The sequence below is a fragment of the Hyla sarda genome, chromosome 7, assembly GCF_029499605.1.
Source record: "Hyla sarda isolate aHylSar1 chromosome 7, aHylSar1.hap1, whole genome shotgun sequence".
Classification (NCBI taxonomy): domain Eukaryota; kingdom Metazoa; phylum Chordata; class Amphibia; order Anura; family Hylidae; genus Hyla; species Hyla sarda.
The window spans coordinates 93,579,297-93,604,725 of record NC_079195.1 but is presented as its reverse complement, the minus strand read 5'-3'; the positions used below and the strand labels follow the sequence as shown (position 1 = coordinate 93,604,725).

Sequence of the window (25,429 nt, the reverse complement as noted above, 5' to 3'; positions counted from 1 at the left end):
AAACAGACAAAAACTTCTGCATTTACCTTGGGAGTAGGAATAAGAGCTGCAGGTGGCACAATACCTGGTATGACCTTAACCCCTTAAGGACTCAGCCCATTTGGACCTTAAGGACTCAGACAATTTTATTTTAACGTTTTCGTTTTTTCCTCCTCCCCTTCAAAAAATCATAACTATTTTATATTTTCATCCACAGACTAGTATGAGGGCTTTTTTTTTGCACGACCAGTTGTCCGTTGTAATGCCATCACTCACTTTATCATAAAATGTATGGCACAACCAAAAAAATACTATTTGTGTGGGGAAATTAAAAAGAAAACCGCAATTTAGCAAATTTTGGAAGGTTTTGTTTTCACGCCGTCCAATTTATGGTAAAAATGTCATGTGTTTTTTATTCTCTGGGTCAATACGATTAAAATGATACCCATGATTATACACTTTTCTATTACTGTTGCGCTTAAAAAAAATCTCAAACTTTTTAACCAAATTGGTACGTTTAAAATCCCCCAATTTTGAAGACCTATAACTTTTTCATGAGGGCTAATTTTTTGCACCGTGATCTGTACTTTTTATTAATACCATATTTGCTTATACAAAACTTTAACTACATTTTTATAAATTTTTTTGGAATAAAATGTTATAAAAAAGCAGCTATTTTGGACTTTTTTTTTTTACGTACACGCCGTTCACCGTACGGGATCATTTACATTTTATTTTAATAGTTTGGATATTTACGCACGCGGCAATACCAAATATGTATATAAAATAATTTTTTACACTTTTGGGGGTAAAATAGGGAAAATGGGACAATTTACGTTTTTATTGGGGGAGGGGGTTTTTCAAATTTTTTTACTTAATTTTTTTTACTTTTTTTACTTTTATTTTTACACTTCCCATAGGGGAATATTTAAAGCAATCACTCGATTGCTAATCCTGTTCAGTGCTATGTATAGGACATAGCACTGATCAGGGTTATCGGTGATCTTCTGCTCTGGTCTGCAGGAAGGCAGATCAGAGCAGAAGACTCCCGTAAGACAGCGGAGCCAGGTGAGGGGACCTCACTGATCTGATCATCCTGTTAAGTGACCTCGATGCTGCAGATGCGGCATCACGGCATCTGAGGGGTTAATGGTGGACATCCGCGATCCACAGCCGGGACCTGCCGCGCATGATTCCGGCATCGCTCCGATGCCCGCGGTTATGCTCAGGGCGTAAATGTAGGTCCTGGTGCGTTAAGTACCACGCCACAAGGACGTACATGTACGTCCTGCGTCGTTAAGGGGTTAAAGGGGTATTCCAGGAAAAAACTTATATATATATATATATATATATATATATATATATATCAACTGGCTCCAGAAACTTAAACAGATTTGTCATTTACTTCTATTAAAAAATCTTAATCCTTTCAGTACTTATGAGCTTCTGAAGTTAAGGTTGTTCTTTTCTGTCTAGGTCCTCTCTGATGACACCTGTCTCGGGTAACGCCCAGTTTAGAAGCAAATCCCCATAGCAAACCTCTTCTAAACTGGGCAGTTCCCGAGACAGGTGTCATCAGAGAGCACTTAGACAGAAAATAACAACCTTAACTTCAGAAGCTCATAAGTACTGAAAGGATTAAGATTTTTTAATAGAAGTAATTTACAAATCTGTTTAACTTTCTGGAGCCAGTTGATATGTAAAAAAAAAAAAGGTTTTTCCTGGAATACCCCTTTAAGCAATTTGACAAAAAGTATACTTGAGGAAACAATTGAGTTGGTTGGTCATGTTGCATACGTAGATACAATATTGATAAGTATGATTTATTTCCAGGAAGAAAAACAGAAACATTTCGGATGTAAGATTTTATTGCATTGTTAGAAACATGTCCTTATTTGTTTTGTTATTTCATGAGAAATACAAGTATTTACTAAAACAAACATATCTATTGAGTTAATACCCTTTGGCTACATGTTAATACTTCTCTTTGACAATGTGGACTTAGATTTACATAAGTTTGGAGAGTATATACTCTATCTGACTCCTTTGAATCCTGCATATCGTTCTTGCTCTTACATTCTGCAAAAAGACATAATTTATAATGGCATACTATGTATATCATTTGAATACAAATGTGCCCATCTCTTTTCTCCTACGAGAACATTTTGCAAAGATATATTTTAGCCTCTATCTTTATCAAACTCAAATGATTTCTTCTTGGAAACTTATTTGCCCTTTCACAATTCTTTGCAATTTAAAGACATAAATTATTACTTCATTGTAAAAAGCCGCAGAACAGAAAGGTTATATGTAATAATTTGTCACTGTAAAATGATCATTTAAGGGAAAGAAGCCAATTGTAATTGAGAATGTGAGCCTTACATTAATTCTCAGTTTGGGCTGACAATCTTGGAATAAGATATCTTTTTATTGTACTTTCTGGTTTATTTACCAATTTTTCCTGTTTCAAATTTTTGGATGTGAGATCTTTGTTAAAAAATATGCTATATGAATATATTATCTCACTATAACAGGCCAATGGATAGACCATTAAAGTCCATAATTGGGATTGAGTGACTTTAAAGGAAAACTGTCAGCCTGTTCACCCACACTAAACCCAAAACACTGGATTATAGTGTTGGTGAACAAGAGTCCAACGAGTGGTCACTTAATTAAATATGTCCAGTAGGCCCTGAGATATGTCCCCTAGAAGATCCTCTGCTGAATTCAGTAAATCATACACAGGGGGTGGGGCTTCACAGGGGGGTGCGGCTTTGTGACTCCACTAGGATGTGGAGTCACAGACAATGAATATATAAATTGAGACGGCAATTCACACAATTCACTGAATTCAGTGCAGGTGAAAAAAAGTCATACAAAAGTCGCACAAAAGTCTTGGAGAAAGGGATCATACAAAGTGGGTTTCTGAAGTGAAATTTCACAAAAGTGTGTAATAACCCCATATTTATCACAGGCCCTGCACCATTTAACACATTTCGTACATGTATACTCCAACTACACCATCAAAACCTGTGTATAAAATCAGTGCACCTACACTGACTTTGATAAATGTCCCCCTATGTGTGTATATAGCTTTAGGTGGTAAAAAGCTCTGATTCTGTAAGTTGTCTCAGTTCTCTAGTTTCCTGATATTAAAGGGGTATTCCGGGCAAAAACATCTTATCCCCTATCGAAAGGATAGGGTATAAGATGTCTGATCGCTGGGGGCCCGCCGCTGGGACCCCTGCGATCTCTCTGCAGCAGCCTGCATTCTATGTGTAGCTGTGTCTGCAGTTTCGGAAACCGCCGGACATCACGCCACGCCCCCTCCATTCATTTCTATGGGAGAGGGCGTCACGGCCACAACGCCCCCTCCCATAGACTTGAATGGAGGGGGAGTGGCGTGACGTCACTACGCATAGAATACGGGCTGCTGCAGGGAGATCGCAGGGGTCCCAGCGGCGGGCCCCCAGCGATCAGACATCTTAAACCCTATCCTTTCAATAGGGGATAAGATGTTTTTGCCCGGAATACCCCTTTAAGACTTTGAATTTTTTTTTTTAATACACTGATTATTATTAGAATTTTAATATAGATAGGGAAAAAAATCTATTGTGGATAGATCTGCTAGATTTGTTGAGAGGCTTGCACACACTAGGCAAAGGTTTGATCTAACACAGGTATATAATACTTTTGCATTGAGCATGAAAATTGCATCCTTTCTAGAAAGACCCATAGGTTCTCAATTTAATTTCCAATTTTGCAAGTAGAAAATTGTATTATGTCCCACTGTGACATGCCACCAGACAATACATATTAAATTCAGTGCCTTCTGGTGTACTGACAGAGTGTGACCAGCTTACAAATTCCAAAGGATATCTTAACATTCTTACAGATATATAAACTATATAGCGTATGCACTGATGGCATTATAGCATTACATGTGATATTCAGCCTATTAAGACCAATACTAGTAAGACTTGCTCTGGAGAAACATGTCCATAAGTTGCATTTTATGGCACATACTTCAGCCGTGACATGACATACAAAATAGGTGTACATCTGAACCACGTCATATTTAAAGAAAAAATATGAATTTAGTAACCTTTAAAGTAAAAATGCAAATTTTTTAGAAACTATAGGCTCATTCAATCGGGCCGTCGGCCATCTGTATCTTGGACTTATGCTGTTTGAACAATAAAAGAAATTTAAGCTACTATGTGGTGAGTACCATTTTAAAGGGGTACTCCGCTGCTCAGCGTTTGGAACAAACTGTTCCGAACTCTGGAGCTGGCGCCGGGTGCTCATGATGCCATAGCCCTTCCCCCTCATGATGTTACGGCCCGCCCCCTCTATGCAAGTCTATGGGAGGGGGCGTGACATGTGGTGAGTACCATCTTAAAGGGGTACTCTGCTGATCAGCGTTTGGGACAAACTGTTACGAACGCTGGAGCCGATGCCGGGAGCTCGTGACGCCATAGCCCTTCCCCTTCATGATGTTACGGCCCGCCCCCTCAATGCAAGTCTATGGGATGGGGCGTGATAGCCGTCACACCCCCTCCCATAGACTTGCATTGAGGGGGTGGGGCATGACATCATGAGGGGAGCCGAGCTATGACATCACGTGCTCCCAGCGCCCTCTCCAGCATTCGGAACAGTTTGTTCCATACGCTGAGCAGTGGAGTACCCCTTTGAGTATTTCGATTGCTGCTAAATTAGACAGAGCACCACCAAGGAGTAGCTTTGCATGCTGAATTGAAAAGGGGTGTATAGTCATGTGGCTTTACAACCACAAGGTGTGAATGGAAGCGGTGCCGACTGAATTTCTCTCTGGGACTTATGATTGTATTTATTGGCACAAGATTTTACATGTACATTCTGACATAGTTTTAAAGACATGCCCTTCTTTTATACAGAATTAGAAAGAGACCTGTATTTTATGAATTGTAGTTAGAATACAAGTATTATAAAGAAATCTTCTGTCTTTTATTTTATGAGGCTGATTTCGTGAAGCAGTAGCTCCATTTTTATAGTCACAATTTGAGGATTCTGCCAATTTGGCTTTTTAACATTTGCTGCTTATATTATTTTGGGTGTAACGCCAAGCCTGTCATTGATGTTGATTTAGACTCACTGTAATCTAGAATCCTATTCAATGCTATATTAAAAAGTGATCAAAAAACAATCATTTCTGAAGAGTTTGCTGGTATAAATTTACTGCCCAACTGTATAGACTATTGTATTGAATTCAAAGTTTTGATTGTGTCGCTGTAGCATTTATTTTGTTGCTGTATTAGAGATCGCCATATATTCAAATAAATCTCATAGCATTATATTGAAATTAAGTTCTAAGAAAAACATTTCAACATTCTATAATAGGTTTTGAAGGGGTATTGCAGCCCTCAACATCTATTAACTACATTCAGAAAGACTTTAGACCACATTTTTTTAGATTTTGTTATGCCTTGTGCTAAAATAAAATAAAAATCATTTGCACTTAATACTGAAATGTTAGCAAATTTAGTAAAAATGAGTTTATTAGTATTATTATTATTTTTTTTTTTTACAAATAGCTAATTTAAAGAGATAATTTAGTTTAAAAACAATCTGTCTGCAAGTTGGGTGGGGTATTACAACTTGGCTCCGTTCATTTCAATGGAACTGAGCTGCAAACCACATCCAACCTGGAGACAGATGGGGAGTGTTTTTTGAAAGAAATTAGTTTTTCTATTACTGGAAACCCCTTTAAAAATTAGATTTGGGGCAACATATTTGTCTTGATCATCCTTAAGATGTTTCTGCACCTTAAATTGGAGTCACCTCTCTCTGCTGTGCTTCCGTGGGTGTGGCCTTAGGGGCAAAATTTACCACACTTGGTGGAGCTGCCCTGTGGTGGCTGAGTTATGGACACGAGTGCTTGACATGCTGACAGCTATTCTTCCCTGTAGAGTGCCACGTACCCCCTCCTACTGCTTGTTGAGTAACAAACCCCCTAGAATGCAATATCGCCCATTCAAACCCTCCCAGTATGTCCTGTTAGCCACTCGCATTCACATCGCTGCTAGTTGGCGGATATCGGATTTTCACTTCTGCATGGTGGTGGAGAGGATCAATACTATTATGTTGAATAAAAAATTGTCCGCTATTAGAGAGGATCGGGTGGACCACTTTAATTTACTATGGGAACCTTGGTTCTTCTCCTCATGCTGCCCAGAGATTCGCCATCATTTCTCTCTTTACTGAACCGTGGCTATATTTGTGGGGAGGTGGGAGGGGGGGGTGGGTGGTACTTCTTAATCACTGTATTGTTGAATCTTTTACGTTAACAACTGAAGATGGACTGGCACTGTATTTCCTTAACTGATTGACTGGCTCCATACCTTTCTTTTTGCCTATTATGCATATCAATCTTCTATTGTACTGCTGTACTACTTGTGTACCTGTTTGTTATATTATTGGTTGGGTCTTCGGACCTGTTTTCCTTTGTACTTCTGTGTTGCACCTATGCTATTTCTCATGCATTGAATAAAGCTTCATTGTAGGATGGTTAAATTGGAGTCACCTATAATAAATTTAGTTGGTAGAACATAATTTGGAAAGACACATCCCTATATAAAGTCTATATGAAGTGGCAATACATGTCAGAGCAAAAACTAAGCCATGGGGTGGAAATAACTGCCTGTAGAGCTCAGAGACAGGATTGTGTAGAAGCAAAAAAAAAAATAAAATCTGCTTCACAGAAAGTTCCTAAGAGCAAAGTAGCCTCCATAATTCCTTAATGGAAGACATTTGGAACATCCAGGACTATTTCTGGCTGTCAAACTAGGTAATTGTGAAAGAATGGCCTTGTGAGAGAGGTAACCAGAAACCGAATGGTCACTCTGGCTCCAATGATCCTGTGTGTAGATAAAATAAACTTCCAGAAGGTCCACCAATCTAGGCTTTAGGGTTGAGTGACCAGAAAGAAGCCTCCGAAAAATACATAGGGATTTGCAGAAAAGCACCTAAAGAGCTATCAGGTGGTGATAAATAATATTCTCTGGTTTAATCAAACCAATATTGAAATTGTTGGCCTAAAATATAGGTTTCATGTGTGCAGAAAACCAGGTACAGCTCATTACATACCCAATGTTATCCCAACACTGAAGAAAGGTCATAGCAGTATCATGCTTTAGGGGTATTTTTCAATGACTGGGAAAGGGAGACTGATCAGAGTTAAGGGAAAGTTAAATGGAACAAAATGCAGAGATAGCATTAATGAAACCTAATCCAGAATGCTCTGGACTTCACACTAAGCCAAATAATTCAACAAGACAATGACCCTAAAAAATATCTATCACCAAATAACTTTTCTAAACTAACTTAGGCTATGTCCCCTAACACTCCTCCCACCCTTTAAAAAGCTCTGTATCATAACTTTATTCTTGCTCACATAGTGAATTCTTCCAGCAGGAGAAAGTGGGCATTTCCCAGCAAATGTGACATCACTGAAGCCTGCTGGGGGACCACTTTTGCCTTACATCGTTACTGTGCTGTGATAAATAGAAGACCCTTAAGCTCTGTGCTGCAATGAGGCTATATGCATCTTTCAGTGAGGCTCTATGCATCTTTCATTGAGGCTCTGTGCATCTTTCAGTGAGGCTCTGTGCATGTTTCAGTGAGGCTTTGTGCATGTTTCAGTGAGGCTCTTGGCAGCTGTCAATCAAGCTCAGAGAAGCACTTCATGAGTATGGTCTCCTGCCAGGCCGGAAGGAGACCAAACTTACTGTATTAATTGTATGAAAAAGAAAGAAAAACAAGATGTTCTCCTAGTGTAGGCGTTTAAACAGAGCTTCAATGTGCGCAGAAAAAAAATTGGAGCTTAGCAGATAGTGTTGTGCTAAGAGCACAACACCTCAGCAGGTGTGTAGACTCGCAATGGTCATGGAGGTCAGCAGCCATGGGTCCTGTCCAGATGCCTTTCGATCAGCTGGATAATGATGCAGAGATGTGGATAAGATCCAAAAAGAAGGATATCCCAGACGGCGCTTCTCCTTCCAGGAAAGATGCAATGCAGCAATCCACAGGAATTATAGGAAACACAAGTTTCGAGCCTGTGCTGGGCTCTTCATCAGGCATAATGTTAGACATTGTATAATACATGGTTTAAAAAGCCCGGGACCAGAACTACAACCGGATCAAAGGCCATCAATTGTTACATAAGATACTTTTAATTTTTAAAACAATAAGAAATAATAGGTATAAAATGATTTGTATGAAACCACACGCTCAAAATAAACATACAGGATATAAAATATATAATATAATGTGGTGTATTTATTCCTCTGCAGCGCTGGTACCCAAGCCAGCGGCCCATTCTCACAGTGACTGAATGAATGGAAACCAAAGTGAGGCTGATAAACAAACAGTAGTAAGATTGCACAGCACAGTCCCTGAAGTGCAGCATCATAAGATAGCAATCGCTATGTTTGGGCTATCAGGTAGTGGTGAATTCTTATTACCGTATTTATCGGGGTATACCACGCACCGGCCTATAACACGCACCCTCATTTTACCAAGGATATTTGGGTAAAAAAAGTTTTTTACCCAAATATCCATGGTAAAATGAGGGTGCGTGTGTGCGCGTGTATTCCCCGATATACCCCCAGGAAAGGCAGGGCGAGAGAGGCCGTCGCTGCCCGCTTCTCTCCCCCCTGCCTTTCTTGGGGTCTAGAGCCCTGCTGCCGGCCCTTCTCTCCCCCTGGCTATCTGCGCCGCTGCCCGTTCTGTCCCCCTGACTATCGGTGCCGGCGCCCCATTGCCGGTGCCGATAGCCAGGGGGAGAGAAGCGGCGCTGACAGCCAGGGGGGAGAGAAGGGGCAGCGGCACCCATTGCCGGCGCCGCTGCCCCGTTGCCTCCCCCCATCCCCGGTGGCATAATTACCTGAGTCGGGTCCGCGCTGCTGCAGGCCTCCGGCGTGCGTCCCCTGCGTCGTTGCTATGCACGGCGCGGCGCACTGACGTCATGCGCCGCACCGTTCAGCGCATAGCAATGACGCCGGGGACGCATGTCGGAGGCCTGCAGCAGCGCGGACCCGACTCAGGTAATTATGCCACCGGGGATGGGGGGAGGCAACGGGGCAGCGACGCCAGCAATGGGTGCCGCTGCCCCTTCTCTCCCCCTGGCTGTCGGCGCCGCTTCTCTCCCCCTGGCTATCGGCGCCGGCAATGGGGTGCCGGCACCGATAGTCAGGGGGACAGAACGGGCAGCGGCGCGGATAGCCAGGGGGTGAGAAGGGCCGGCAGCAGTGCTCTAGACCCCAGGAAAGGCAGGGGGAGAGAAGCGGGCAGCGACGGCCTCTCTCCCCCTGCCTTTCCTGGGGGTGTATCGGCGTATAACACGCACACAGACTTTAGGCTAAACATTTTAGCCTAAAAAGTGCGTGTTATACGCCGATAAATACGGTAAATAGCGTGTGCTAACACGATCCTGTCAGCCTGTGCGATTATTTTTACGGTGCTGGCACCCGCACCTGCAGTTCACGCTGTCAAAGTCTGAATGGAGAGGGTTCACAGTGAAGCTGTTAAGCAAAAAATACAGAGCAATATCAAGGTAGAAAAACTAAAAAAAATTCAAATAAAGGCAGGGGGTGGTTTGTCATGATGGGGCAGTGAACTGGGAGGATTATAAAAATTAACGAGCGGTACTCTTTAAATAACATAACAGCATTTAAGTTGCCATTACACAGTGACTGTCACTAAACTTTCCCAACATCATATATGAATGTGTTCAGTAATGCTGTACTTGGGGGGGGGGGGGGGGATGTGTGCAATTGTGTGAATGAGTTCATTTCTTAGTTCATTTAGGTTTTTTTTTTTGCGCAACTCCGCCAAATGTATTAATTGGTCGCAGGGCATGTGATACATTTTGTGGAGGATACACATTTTCTGAAATTTCACTCTTCACAAACACCCAAAAAGCTACACTAGGTCTGGGCTGGTGTAGAATTGCACCTTATGGCGAGGTTTTGTGACTTTTTTGCAAAAGTCACAGTTGATAAATTTATTACCACTGCACAAGACTAACCCTTAACATCTGGACTGTATGCTCTCTTTTTGAAAAAAAAGGTGTAAATCGAAAAGGTGCAAAACATAGCGTGAGGCTCAGCGCTGCACCTAACTAGAGACTAATCTACACACAAAAACTACTCTAAAGACAATGATAAATCCCCCCTATATCCTTTCCTTCGAACTAGATAGCTTTTTGTGTGTGGGAGGGATATTTTCACATGTACTTATTTCAGAGTAGTTTTATTTATTGTTCTTTAGATGTTAGAATTTAGCTGTTTAAATGTTTCATGGGCAATGAAAACCCAATGGTGAATACAGAATCCTGCTTTTTTCCCTCCTAAAATAGAATGATACAATAGATATTGATTTATTAATGGTTGTCATGCAGCAGACTCTTTTATTGCTTCCCAATGTCTTTATAACACATCAGTTGGGCTGAGATGCCCTGGGCACACCGGAGGATATGAATTTGAGGCCTCATTTTCCAGCTATAGAGGTCAAGTCTGTGCTGATAATTTCATCATAGACTTCACCATAATACCTAAACCCACAATTAGCCATACCCATGCTAAGAATACATAAGACATTTCTGGAATTTTCTGGAAAACTTTTGATGTGCTCCTATTTTCTGACAAAATTTCTGGCACAGGTCATAAAAATTGCAGCTATATGGTTAGCAGTTCATATGCAAGCAGTCTATTCATGGATATGGATATATGTATATGATATATATATATATATATATATATATATATTTATATATATATATTTATATATATATATATATATATATATATATATATATATATATATATATATATATATATATATATAGTCATGACAGTAAATGTTGGCACCCCTGACATTTTTTTCGAGAATATGAAGTGTTTCTCACAGAAAAGGATTGCAGTAACACATGTTCTGCTATGCACATGTTTATTCCCTTTGTGTGTATTGGAACTAAACCAAAAAAGGGAGGAAAAAAAGCAAATTGGACATAGTGTCACACCAAACTCCAAAAAAGGCCTGGCCAAAATTTTTGGCACCCTTTCAAAATTGTGGAAAAATAAGATTGTTTCAAGCATGTGATGCTCCTTTAAACTCACCTGGGGCAAGTAACAGGTGTGGGCAATATAAAAATTACACCTAAAAGCAGATAAAAAGAAGAGAATTGTACTTAGTGTTTGCATTGTGTGTCTGTGTGCGCCACACTAAGCATGGACCACAGAAAGAGGAGAAGAGAACTATCTGAGGACCTGAGAACCAAAATTGTGGAAAAATATCAACAATCTCAGGGTTACAAGTCCATCTCCAGAGATCTAGGTTTGCCTTTGTCTACAGTGCGCAACATTATCAAGAAGTTTGCAACCCATGACACTGTAGCTAATCTCCCTGGGCGTGGACAGAAGAGAAAAATTTATGAAAGGTGTCAACGCAGGATAGTCCGGATGGTGGGTAAGCAGCCCCAAACAAGTTCCAAAGATATTCAAGCTGTCCTGCAGGCTCAGGGAGCATCAGTGCCAGTGTGCACTATCCGTCAACATTTAAATTAAATGAAACGCTATGACAGGAGACCCAGAAGGACCCCACTGCGGACACAGAGACATAAAAAAGCAAGACTACATTTTGTCAAAATGGACTTGAGTAAGCCAAAATCCTTCTGGGAAAAATGACTTGTGGACAGCTGAGACCAAGATAGAGCTTTTTGGTAAAGCACATCATTCTACTGTTTACTGAAAACGGAATGAGGTCTACTAAGAAAAGAATACAGTACCTACAGTGAAATATGGTGGAGGTTCAATGATGTTTTGGGGTTGTTTTGCTGCCTCTGGCACTGGGTGCCTTGAATGTGTACAAGGCATCATGAAATTTGAGGATTATCAACGGATTTTGGGTCAAACCGTACAGCCCAGTGTCAGAAAGCTTGGTTTGAGTCCGAGATCTTGTGTCTTCCAATAGGACAATGACCCCAAGCATACGTCGAAAACCCAGAAATGGAAGGCAACAAAGCGCTGGAGAGTTCTGAAGTGGCCAGCAATGAGTCCTGATCTAAATCCCATTGAACACTTGTGGAGAGATCTTAAAATTGCTGTTGGGAAAAGAGGCCCTTCCAATAAGAGAGACCTGGAGCAGTTTGCAAAGGAAGAGTGGTCCAACATTCCGGCTGAGAGGTGTAAGAAACTTATGATGGTTATAGGAAGTGACTGATTTCAGTTATTTTTTCCAATGGGTGTGCAACCAAATATTAAGTTAAGGGTGCCAATAATTTTGTCCAGCCCATTTTTGGAGTTTGGTGTGACATTATGTCCAATTAGCTTTTTTTTCCCTCCCTTTTTTTGGTTTAGTTTCAATGCACACAAAGGGAATAAACACATGTATAGCAAATCATGTGTTACTGCAATCCTTTTATGTGAGAAATGCTTCATTTTCTTGAAAAATTTCAGGGGTGCCAACATTTATGGCCATGTATCACTTTAAGCATTAATAACTCTGGAATGCTTGAACTTATGAAATAGATTCCGCGATTGTTTTTTTTTTGTGACATTTTCTACTTTATGTTAGTGGTAAATTTTCATTGATATTTGCATCATTTCTTGGTGAAAAATTTGAAAGTTTAATGAAAAATTTGAAAATGTAGCATTTTTATAACTTTGATGCTCTCTGCTTGTAAGGAAAATAGACAAACCAAACAAATTATATATTTATTCACATATACAATATGTCTACTTTATGTTGACATCATAAAGTTAACATGTCTTTACTTTTTTGAAGACATCAGAGGGCTTCAAAGTTTAGCAATTTTCCAATTTTTCAAGTAAATTTCAAAATCTGAATTTAAGGGTCTTTATGTTAGCAATACTCCATAATGGACCCATTATGAAAACGGCACCACTCAACGTATTCAAAATGACATTCAGAAAGTTTTAACTCTTTAGGTGTTTCACAGGAGTAGCAGCAAAGTGGAGACAAAAATTGAAATTCTTCATTTTTTACACTAACATGTTCTTGTAGACCCATATTTTTTTATTTTTGCAACGGGTAAAAGGAGAAAAATCCCCCCAAAATTTGGAACCCAATTTCTCTTAAGTAAGGAAATGCCTCATATGTGGATGTAAAGTACTCTGTGGATGCACAGGGCTCAGAAGAGCCGGAGTGACAATGGGATTTTGGAGAGCAAATTTTGCTGAAATAGTTTTCGGTGGGCATGTCTCATTTAGGAAGCCCCCATCGTGCCAGAAAAGCAAATATCACCTTGCATGGCACACTATTTGGGAAACTACACCCATCAAGGAACATAACAAGGGGTACAGTGAGCCTTAACACCCCACAGGTGTTTAACGACTTAGCTTTGAATTTGGATGTGAAAATGAAAAATGCTATTTTTTTTTACTAAAATGCTGATGCTACCCCAAATTTTTCATTTTCACAAGGGGTGATAGGAGAAAATGTCACCCAAAATTTGAAACACCATCTCTCCTGAGTAAGGAAATATGTCATATGTGGATGTAAAGTGATCTGCGGGTGCACTAGAGGGCTCAGAAGGGAAAGAGCGACATTGGGCTTTTGGTAAGGGAATTTTGCTCAAATGGTTTTTGGGGGGCATGTCTCATTTAGGAAGCCCCTATGGTGCCAGCAAAGCAAAAAACACCCCACATGGCACACTATTTGGGAAACTACACCGCTCAAGGAACGCAACAAGGGGTGCAGTGAGCATTTACACACCACTGGTGTTTGACAGATTTTGTAACAGTGGGCTGTGCAAATAAAAAATAAAATTTTTCATATTTTTCATTTTCACGGACCATTGTTCCAAAAATCTGTCATTCACCTGTGGGGTGTAAAGGCTCACTATACCCCTTACTCTAAATTTATGGTTAGTGTAATGTAGCGTTATGTTTTTAGGGTACATTCACACAGGCGAGGGTTTACAGTGAGTTTCCTGCTGCAGCAGAAAATTTGCTGCATTTCAAACTTGAAGAGGGAAACTTGCTGTGAACCCCCACCCATGTGAATGTACCCTGTACTACAACTCCCAGCATGCACTGACAGTCCGTGCATGCTGGGAGTTGTAGTTATGCAACAGCTAGAGGCACACTGGTTGAGATTGGGAAACGCTGAGTTAGGTAACAGACTACTGCAGTGTTTCCGCACCACTGTCTGTTTCCTAACTCAGTGTTTCCCAACCCATGTGCCTCCAGCTGTTGCAAAACTACAACTCCCAGCATGCATGGTCTGTCAGTGCATGCTGGGAGTTATATTTTTGCAACAGCAGGAGGCACACAGATTGGGAAATACTAAGTTAGGAAACAGACAATGTTTCCCAACCAGTGTGCCTCCAGTTGTTGCAATACTACAACTCCCAGCATGCCCAGACAGCCGAAGGGCATGTTGGGGGGTTGTAGTTATGCAACAACTGGAGGAGAACAGTTTGGAGACCACTGTGTAGTGGTCTCCAAACTGTGCCCATCCAGATGTTGCAAAACTACAACTCCCAGCATGCTTAGACTGTCTAGGCATGCTGGGAATTGTAGTTTTGCAACATCTGGAAGGACACAGTTTGGAGACCACTGCACAGTGGTCTCCAAACTGCGTCCCTCCAGATGTTGCAAAACTATAACTCCCAGCATGCCCAGACAGCCGAAGGCTCAGCATGCTGAGAGTTATAGTTTTGAAACTCCTTGAAGCAGCAGTGAAGATCACTTTATGGCGATCTTCACTGCTTCTTCTGATGCCACCCGCTGCCTCCACTTGCCTGCCGCCTCCTTTCAGCCGCCGTTCCCTGATCCCTAGCCGTGATCGCAGGTAACTGCCGCCGATCCCTGCAACACCATTGCTTTCACCCCCTCCCCTGTCCTGTGATTCGCTGTTCAGTCATGATCGGCCAATCACAGGGGATAGGAGGAGGTAGTACCCAGTCACCTCACTCCAATCCTTCAGGATGATTGGGGCTGTTTCTGACAGCTCCGATCATCCCTATTTTCCGGGCTATCGGGTAATCAGAGATCTGAATTGATCGGCGTTTTACGGCGATTGCCGACATGGGGGGGGGGGTCTCAGGCATTCAGCAGGCATCCCCCAGGCATTTGTACGGGATGCCGGTCGGGGATCGAAATCCACACGGGCGTACAGGTACGCCCTTGGTCCTTAAGTACCAGGGCGCAAGGACATACCCATACGCCCGTGGTCCCCAACAGGTTAAATGGGTACGCTGGTGGAATTTTTTTTTTTTTTTTATCAACTGGCTCCAGAAAGTTAAACATATTTGTAAATGACTTATATTTAAAAATCTTAATCCTTCCATTACTTATCAGCTGTTGTACACTACAGAGGAAGTATACTCTGGGTTGGCTGGTTCAGCTTTCTGCAAAACCCCATTTTTTTTCTTACTAGCTTTAATAATCTTGCTTTCCATCCACTGCAATGTAAATAAAAGTGTGATAGCATATAGATGGGACCGATTATTATTCCATCCATTCTCGCTCTTCTTGCGTTTTTTAAGACATAAACAAACCCACGGGAAGTGAATTAGAAATAAAGTTTCTACCTTTCCATACACACACTCAGTCCTTGTCAGGAGTCTTCCCTTCCCCGCAGACAATAGAAAAGTGCAACTGCACATTTCGGAAAGTAGAAGAGACACTTAAATTGCATATCTCTAATACTTGATAATCTGGGTCTGATATGACATTTATCATCTTGTGTGAGCAGACACATGATAACCGCTCTAGGAAGATGAATGTCATAACAAACCAGCTGCTTTATGGATTTTCTCTTTTTCTGTGTGCTGCAGATGTGAGCTGATACTGCTGAAGTTTTGTCCGCAGAGTAAAGGGCTGTTTACAGGGAATTGCTGCGCAGCGTCCCACTTCACGGCCATTCAGATGTAATTGGGTAATGGCTGTAATTAGTATCACTTCCCGGGGGCCTATTTCAGGTTTAGATGTCAATTTAGAATGCAGGATGAATAAAAATACCTGCCCCCCTTATCACCTCCATAGCCATCAATTCAGACGACTCCTAGGAGGACTGGTTTAATAGAAGAGCGCAGATGAAGTGTTTTTAAAAAAATATGAACTGGCAACATTCCCGAAGAAATAATCATGTCATCCCTGGATAATCTTCTGTACCTGACCCTAAGGTACTGAGCTCCATTTCTAAACAATCTTGTGGCATCAGCAATGTCTTCTCCTTTTTATGTAAATAGGATTAAAATTTGCTCGGATTCATTACTATATATATGTAAAATGGTTGGAGATTTGTTCACTCAATGCCGAGCTTCAAGTCCATTGCATTGATATAGATCAATAACACAGCATGTTAGTAGCCTGCAGTGACTACTAGAGTGAGTTTAAGAGCTTAAAGGGGTACTCCGCTGATCTGAAGCCGGTGCTGGGAGCTCGTGATGTCATAGCCCTGCCCCCTCATGACATCACGCCCCACCCCCTCAATGCAAGTCTATGGGAGGGGGCGTCAGGCCCCCTCCCATGGACTTGCATTGAGGGAGTGGGGCGAGACATCATGAGGGGGCGGGGCTATGGCGTCACGAGCTCCCAGCGCCGGCTCCAGTGTTCCAAACAGTTTGTTCCAAACGCTGAGCAGTGGAGTTCCCCATTAATGAATACTGTTTACACATTGAAATAAGTTATAAAGCAGTATTCAATAAGTTCTTAAGCTCCCTCTATTGGTGAATGCAAGACAGAGTGTAATATTTTAGATCTGTGTATCTATCTATCTTTGGTCTGTCTGGAAAATGTATTGATTGAAGAAGATAACAGATACAAGAAACATTATACATTGGACAATGACACCTCAGTCCACTTCAAAGTAGTCACATAGGGACCTCACACAATTCTCCCAGTATATCTTCCACTGCTAAATGCAGCTGGAGACCTAATAAAAGTCTCCAAGTTTGCAATCTTTCCATACCTTATGTAATAAAGTATATAGCCTATATAATCACTGTAATGAAGGGATTATATAGGCAAGCCCTCTAGTGGGACTTAAAATAAAGGTTAGATAAAACAACAAAACAATGTTTATTACTTTACAAAATTTTTTATTACAAACAAAGACAAAACAGTAATAAAACAACAGAATTGTTGTTGTTTTTTTCATCCTGCCTCCCAAAACAGGAATGATAAAAAAAAATAAAAAATATTGAGTGTGTTCCCTAAGTTTATATGAAAAAACAAAAACAAATGAACTCATCCTACAAAAAACAACCCCCACTAAAAACAAACCTCATGTTTTAGAATACCGCAGTGCAAAAATAATTTTCTTGCTAAGTGTATTTATTTTGTAAAAGTTATAAAACAAAAAATATGAGTCAAACGCTGTATTTAAAAAAGTACTAAATGTTTTAATGCATTTGTAAAGACTCACGGCAGTTGGCAGGACACTCATGAGGTAGTGGACCTGTGTGGCAGATGACGATGGCTGTGCCAGGGAGTGGAGTTTAAGGTGCCGCTGGTTTTCACCAGAGCCCGACACAAATCGGGATGGTCTTGCTGCACCCAGGTTGCTACCCCTGGCAAGACTTGACCACGCAGGTGGCTGAGGTGATGCGAGGCACAGGAGGGATTTGGCAAGTCGTGGTCAGGAAAGCAGGAGGTCAGGGCTGGCGGCACAGGTGCGTAGTCTGGAATGTAGCAGAAGGTCTATAGGCAGGCGGCACAGGAGCAAGGTCAGGAATGAGGAGCAGAAGGTCAGGTACACAGTATAGCTAGGAAGATAAAGCTTTCTCAATGGATCTAGGCAAACAAACATCTGGCAGGGTTTGTGGGAGGTGCAGGTACTTATAACAGAGGTGTAGATGTAACACATAATTGCTGGTGCACTGGCCCTTTAAATAGCTCCAGTGCAGGAAGGAAGGACGCAACAGAGAGTGGAGGTGAGTGACGGGCTGGGATTCACATGCGGGCTCATGCCACAATGCGGATCCCAGCCCCGCCGGCTTGGGAAGAAAGGGCAGGGAATCGCTCACAGACAGAGTGTCTGGCCGGAGCGCTGGATGTGACAGCATTATTTATTTGTTTCTCAAAGATACAGCTCATCCCCCCCAAAACAAGTTTTTTTTAGGTTGCACCAACTGCAAAAAGTAAATTGTTGAGGCGCGGGGAACACTGTGATAAAAAAATAATAATAATAATTTGGAAATGAAATTGCTTCATCTTTAAGGTACAAAACAGCTGAATTCTTAAGGGTATAATATTAGGATATTTTTATCTGTGAGTGGCTGTTTTCCCCAACAAGACAATCTGAACAATGCAATTTTACATATTAGACCTTCTGATTGTTTGAGTTTTTTTCAAAATGGGTTGTCCCACCAGTTGACCACAGTGACGTATTAGCTTGCAAAATGTTATTCCCACTATGTGATCATTATCAGTACTCTATAGCAATGTTTGTTTTCCAATTATTGGGTTTATCTGACTGCAGGTTATCCTACTGCTTTATTTTAATGCCAACATATTACCATTCAGCCACAAAGCAGGCCCATGAATGACAGCTTCTGCTGTCTACCAGCTGCCCCATGTTTTATTTGTGCCACGTGTGCAGTACCATCAGACATCTGTATGAAATAAACTAATTATTACAAAAAATTACTAGATCTCTTCAAGTATAGCCATTCCCCTTCCATCAATACATGTCTCTGTCTGCAAATAGGTCTCCCTGTTTATGTGTTTTCAATACTTGACATGTAGCTGAAGAGCCACAATAACAGAGGTTTTTTTCTTGATAGAAACTGAAGGACCTTTCCATGGCAATGACCATAATAATCTAACGTTGACAATGCTTCTGGTAATTGAATTGTGATCTATTTTTTGGCTGAGGCTTTAAAACCACCTGGGCTTCGCTGTTCTATCTCTTTTCTCTTAATAAGTGCAGATAGGTTTCTAAAATCTATCTAAAATTGATTTTAAAATTAATTTTCAGTACAACAAAGATAGATAGATAGATATATATGAGAGAGATGGATAGATAGATAGATAGATAGATATGAGATAGATATGAGATAGATATGAGATAGATAGATACTGTAGATAGATATGAGATAGATAGATAGCTATGAGATCGATAGATAGATAGATATGAGATAGATAGATAGATAGATAGATATGAGATAGATAGATATGAGATGGATGGATAGATAGATAGATAGATAGATAGATAGATAGATAGATATGAGATAGATAGATATATATGAGATAGATAGATAGATAGATAGATAGATAGATAGATATGAGATAGATGGATAGATAGATAGATAGATAGATAGATATGAGATAAATAGATAGATAGATATGAGATAGATAGATAGATATGAGATAGATAGATATGAGATAGGTGGATAGATAGATAATAATTAGATAGATAGATAGATAGATAGATATGAGATAGATAGATAGATAGATAGATAGATATGAGATGGATAGATAGATAGATATGAGATAGATAGATATGAGATGGATAGATAGATATGAGATAGATAGATATGAGATGGATAGATAGATAGATGATAGTTAGATAGATAGATAGATATGAGGTAGATGGCTAGAGCCTCATCTACAATTCTTGCAGTAATAATAAGACATGAAAATAAAGATACATTACATGTTTTTATAAGCATAAAACAAATGTTAAGCCGGTCCTCATTTTGGGAATATTAAATGAGTTTTAGTGTAAATCACAGTGTATGACATTTTTGTGTCCTTTATGTTATTGCTATTTCTGATTTTTTACTGTGCATTCCTGTTTCTATAAACATTGCAGCTTTTTCTGTGCCATTGCAAGAATTGCTATGACTACATTTAGTGCACATAAAAAAATTATATTAGAAATTATTCTAAATTTTGCTTAACCCCTTAACGACATAGGACATAAATATACATCCTGGTTCCCTGGTACTTAACCCACCAGGTTGCAGATTTTTGTCCTTTATTTACCACGAGCACCGGAGTGGTGCTTGTGTCATGTGCGGCAGGTCCCGGCTGCTATCAGCAGCCAGGGACCCGCAGGTAATGGCGCACATCAGCGATCGCGCTGATGTGTGCCATTAACCCCTCTGATGCCGTGATCAATACAGATCACGGCATCCGAAGTGCTGCAGCAGGGATCCGATCAACCAGCATGGCGGCCGGAGGTCCCATGACCTGCCTCCGGCCATCTCCAGGGGTCTTCTGCTCTGGTCTGAGATCTAGCAGACCAGAGCAGAAGATCGCCCGTAACACTGATCTATGCTCTATGCATAGCACTGAAAACTATTAGCAATCATACTATTAAAGTAAAAAAATTTAAAAAAATATCCCTTCCCTCAACAAAAATGTAAATCGGCACTTTTTCCAATTTTAACCCCAGAAAGTGTAAAAAATAAAATAAAAAATGAATAAACATATTTGGTATCACCACATGTGTAAATGTACAAACTATCAAAATATAATGCTAATGATCCCGTATGGTGAACGGCGTAAACGTAAGAAAAAAAAAAAGGTTTTTGTTTGGTGAGAGTAAAAAAAAAAAAAAAAGTCCAAAATTGCTGCTTTTTCATCACATAATATTCCCCAAAAAATAAAAAAATAAATGTATTAAAAGTTTTATATATGCAAATGGGGTATCAAAAAAAATTAGCCCTCATACTGCCGCTTATATGGAAAAATGGAAAGGTTACAGGTAGTCAAAATAGAGGAATTTTAACACACTAATTTGGTTAAAAGGTTTGAGATTTTTTAAAGAATGCAATAGAAAAGTATGCAATTATGGGTATCATTTTAATTGTATTGACCCACATAATAGAGAGCTGCCTACTGAAGGTTATCTACTCCTCCCTTTAGTCTGCAACCTTATCATTTTCTTTAACAACAGTTTGGTACTTAGAATAAGCCCTTCTTTGCTGAGCTGCTGTTTCGTTCCTTCCAATCACATAGTATCTTGCAAACTCAGTGCATTAGTAACCCTCTCGAATGACATCTATGAAATATGTCATCAGTAAAATACCCCCCACCACAAAGCAAGCCTATTCAGACTAGTGCACTTTCATTGGTACTATGTGATGATGGTACAGCAGAGAGAAGTAAGTGATGTCCTGTGATTAGCCAGATAAGAATGAGAAAGGAAGTGCCTGTGTGTGTACTGCTGGCAAACTGTCCAGTCCTGGCCCCTGCTCCCTGAAATAAAGATTAATAACAACAATATGGAATTAAAAATAACTGTACTCTATGAAGGGGGTTCTCAGGGGCTCAATAACAGCAGTGATGGGACTAATATAAACTTGTCACCACTTTGAAAGGAAACTCTAACAAAATATCATATTACCAGCTAGTAGTGCCTCTACTGTAAATGCTGTAATAATCCTGACCTTTTTCTCTTACAGAAACTTGTAAATTATAGGTATAAAGTCAGGCAGGCTAAATTGTCATGTCATTTATTATAACTATGTGATAGACGTAACTGCTAAGTTTGTGTCACATGAATACTTAGATCCCTATTTCAATAGAAAAAGCAACTGAAGTCTGATTCAGAGTGTAGCTGTGCAACAGTCCCAGTCTGATGTATATAGAGATAGTGTAGAAGTAGTAAAAATAAATAAATAAATAAATAAATAAATAAATAAAAAACTGGCAAATGGTCTGTAGCAAACCACATGAAAAATATTAGTTTTGTTTGGGTTGTCCCTTTAATAATAATAAATTGGAAACGGAATCTTCTTAACAGAGGAGTGAAACACTTATTTTCTAAAGAATATTCTGTATTGTTACTTTGTTATAATGTCACCTGAGCTTCTTATCCAGAGATGTGAATTCATTATAAAATGGTATTTTATACCCTATTGTATTCCCATTCTCATCAACTTTGTAGGGATTAGGATGCCCTTAGACATCTCGTTTTTTCTACGTCTTGTCTCCTTTGATAACCATGTGTGTGGTGTTACTTGTCTGATAAAGGCTGACTTAGTCATCCTGAAGATTAAGTTCAAAAAGAAGAATAGAAAGAAACATGGGAATTAAATAATGGCTATAGGTCAAAGTAATTTCCCCTCTTGGAAATAACTGTCATACTGCATCTCTATGGCTAAACAGAAAAGAAGGATTTCTCATGAAGAATCAGTCATTGTTCGTAATAAACTTTCAATCAACTGTTATTTATGTTAATGATTCCGCCTATTAATCCTTTGAAATGCAACCATACAGTACTATGGGATTAGTTTGTTTTTCATTAAACAGCAATAAAACATTAATTTCCTTGGAATGTGAGTCTGTAATATACTGTGTGATATTTTTGGCAGGGCTCTGTGCAGTGATGACAAGCAGGGCTCTGTACACTGAGGCTCTGTTACACGCCCCTGGCTCACACAGCAGGCTGATTGACAATCCAGAAGCTTGCACAGAGCCCTGCTTGTCCCACCACACAGGTAATTTTTTTTAACCAATGTATATTACTAATATACATGTAATGTAATTATGTATATTATATAAAACATTTTTGCAAATGACAGGTACGCTTTAAAGTGGTCTGCTAGGGGAGACTTCTCAAAAAAGAATGCCATAAGCACAGTGGAACTGCAAATCTGTGACAAAAAAAATATGTACTCCGGATAAGGCTGTGTGGTCTTCTCAAAGAGAGATTTTGCTGCATATAATAATTTTCAGGGCCAAATGTAGCTTTTCTGTTTTATGAGGTGAAAATTACTTTACAAGGGATCATCAGTCGGATACCCAATAATCAGACACTTATTTCCCATCTTGTGTATAGGGGATAAGTATCTGATACGTTTAGTTCCCCCTGACTACTACTTTAAGGTTTTTGGCCCCGATGTAAAACTACTTTTAGTAGGTAAAATGTGGCTGATCTTCATTGAATAAGGCTGGGTTCACATATATCAGTCGTCCGGCACAGTTTCCCTCCGGCGTGCACCGGAGGGAAACTGATGCTAGAACTGATCCCATTAATTTGAATGGGACAGTTCACAATCATCCAGCGTCTCAATTTTGACGCCGGATGGTTGGACATGTCGGAGGGCACCGGACAGGGGAACGCAGCTTGCTGCGTTCCCCTGTCCGTTGCCCAGAAACAATGGACGCCGCATGCCATACAACTGATGACAAGTTGTCATCAGTTGTGGCATCAGTTGCGTCGAGATTTAGGCTGAGTTCACCTATGCCGGATGTCAGACATATGTGAACCCAGCCTAACTAGACTGTCCACTGAAAACAACCCCTACTCATATGGCCTTTTAGCATGTCATGAAGGTGGATCCTCTATTTTGGATATGAAAAAATAGAGATATGTTTCACAGGATTGGCTCCAGCCCGGTCAACCCAGGATACCAATACATTACAATACACAACTGCTTCCACCAGAGATCAGAAGTGTTTTAGAGAAGACTAGAGAGTTCTAGAGTTCAGCTTTCAGTAAAAAGGCCTTTTCATGAGACAAACCTTTAACATATTTGTTTACAGGTATTCATCACACATCAGATATGTATAACATCCTCATGTGGGAATTCACAATGCACTTCTAAACAGTGGAATTGGAAAATATGTCACTTCCTTTTTTTTTTTTTAAATGCTATAAATGACAATGCTAAATATTACATACCGTATTTGTTGCCATATAAGATTCTCCGGCATATAAGACGCACCCAATTTTAAAGGAGAAAAATCTAGAAAAAAAAGATTCTGAACCAAATACAATGTAAAGTATAGGACAGTGATCTTCAACCTGCGGACCTCCAGATGTTGCAAAACTACAATTCCCAGCATGCCCAGACAGCTGTTGGCTGCCAGGCATGCCAGGAGTTGTAATTTTGCAACATCTGGAGGTCCACAGGTTGAAGACCACTGGTATAGGAGGTAATACTCACATGTCCCCGCCGCTCTGGACCCGTCACCGCTCGTCACCACTGCCCTGGATGTCGCCTTTCATCGCTATCGCCGCATCCCCGGGTTGTCCCTGTCGCTCCGGAACATCTCCGCTGCCCGGAATCCCCGCTCTCCATCGCCGCCATCACGTCACTATGCACGCCGCTCCTATTGGATGACGGGATGGCGTGCGCAACAACGTGATAACGATGAAGGAGAGTGCCGGCCAAGCAGGGGATCCCGGCACTGAGCAGACACCGAGGAGGCAGGTAAGGTCCCTCCCGGTGTCCTGTAAGCTGTTTGAGACACGGCGATTTCACCGCGGCGGTCCTGAATAGCCCGACTGAACAGCCGGGTTAGTGTCAATTTTGCTTCAGACGCGGCGATCAGCTTTGATCGCCGCATCTGAAGGGTTAATACAGGGCATCACCGTGATCGGTGATGTCCTGTATTAGCCGCGGGTCCCGGCTGCTGATGGCCGCAGGGACTGCCGCGATAAGAGGGTTTTAATGTGTATTTGCCAAATAAGAAGCACAAATCCCCCCCCCCCTCCAGTTTTGGGGAAGGAAAAGTGCGTCTTATACGGCAAAAAATCCGGTATTTTAATATTGTATACTTATTCTATCATTGAGCTAGCTATATTGCAACTTGAATCAAGCTTGCATATTTTATATGCTAATTCTGTAAGATGAGTTTCCCCTTGGCCAATATTTTATAACTTTTCAAAACTTTTTAAAGAAGTTTAAGAGATTGGCAAAGGCACGCGACCCGTTAGGTGTGCAACACTGCAGACCAACTGCAGCCCGGCTGAGTCACTCGTGGGTTGTTTGTCTTGACAAAAATGCCAATTAGCTGTGGTGGTGATACTAAAGTGTAGATATTAATGAAGAGCCATGGGAAATGCCAGGAGCTGTGCCATACTTAACATGACAACATTTATCAGAGTTATGTTTTGTCAGATTTTTAACAGCGCTTCTGGGGCTATATATATTTCCTCATTCATAAAATATATATTTCCAATGAGGGCAAGATTAATGCTGCAGAAATGCTTCCAGCTTTATGGATTCATAGCGGACAAAGCAATCTATGCTTAGCAGTGACTGTACTTAAATCATAGGAATTACCCAGTGTAATAGGAAAACAAAACTGCTATGAGCCTATACATCCCTCTGGGAGGAAATATACAATATGCTTTTATTTCTTTTTTGTAAAATTTGGCATAGAAAACTGTGCAATTAAAGTAAAATCCAGCAACCAGCCACATTCTATCAGGTATGTAGCTGGATGTTACGGGTTATTAAAATTGTTTACAAAATAGATGATTTTATTTGTAAATAAACAGAATATTTTATTTGGTATAATAAGGTGGCCTGGTAGTCACACATGCTGCTCTGCTGCCAGTGCTATCATAGCATTACTGGAAGTCTCCCACAAGGGACAGAATCATATGATTGACAGCTGACTCCAAGCCGAAAACTCCAGGTTTAGATTTGGTCGTATGGTCAGGACTGCATGAGCACAAGTTTTTCAACAGATTATTA

The 25,429-nt window shown here is 40.5% G+C and overlaps 1 protein-coding gene across 4 annotated transcripts in view; it reads left to right on the top strand.

The window, feature by feature from the left end:
* PRKG1 (protein kinase cGMP-dependent 1) overlaps positions 1–25,429 on the top strand; it is a 1,084,726-nt gene that overhangs the window by 517,391 nt on the left and 541,906 nt on the right. The window lies entirely within an intron of this gene.